This window comes from Aplysia californica, unplaced genomic scaffold, assembly GCF_000002075.1.
Source record: "Aplysia californica isolate F4 #8 unplaced genomic scaffold, AplCal3.0 scaffold00391, whole genome shotgun sequence".
Taxonomy (NCBI): domain Eukaryota; kingdom Metazoa; phylum Mollusca; class Gastropoda; order Aplysiida; family Aplysiidae; genus Aplysia; species Aplysia californica.
The window spans coordinates 36,393-37,082 of NW_004797661.1; positions in this window are offsets into that span (position 1 = coordinate 36,393).

Consider the following 690-nt stretch of genomic DNA (forward strand, 5'->3'; position numbering starts at 1 on the left):
ATTTGTTTGGCAGTTTCCCTGCTCCTGCTAGGAATTCCAAGAAAGATCCTGCAAAGAATTTAGATTAACAGGATTCTTTTTTTAAACGTTTGCTACTGGGAGGCAAACTGGCGAATTTCCTTAATTTATTTGATCTCGAAAGAATTTGAAAGAAGTAGGCCTACAATCAGAAAGAGGGCACCTTGGACATATATGCATAGACGTTAATTAAAGCTTATGAACAGTGCTTGCCTACCTGTGCGGCATTGTCCACTGGTGGGTGATTTGGTAATTATTTTTTTGGGGGTGGGCGCTCCTGGGATCATCGGAGTGACAGGTATTTGTAAAACCGAAAAAAAAAAAGGTTGACAGGCACTGCTTAAGAACCTCCAGCAAAATCATGTAGGGGGGCCTACCTATTGATCCCAAAAAAAACTTTACCCGCGGGTTTTTATGGATCATGGATGTCTCCGAGGGAAATGTTTTTTGGGGTCCCCTAGTAAGCTTACATACTTGCAGATTAAAATGTCCTCTTCTCATTTCCACAGGGTACCATGCAGAAAGCCTCTGATTTTTGTTTTGTTTAGTTTGTTGTTGTTTTGTTTTTTTTGGGGGGGTGGTTGTTGTAGTTTTTTTTTTTTTTTTTTTTTGGGGGGGGGGGGGGAGTGTAGTACTGCTTTTTAAAAATTGTTACTGTATTTAGGTTTAAGA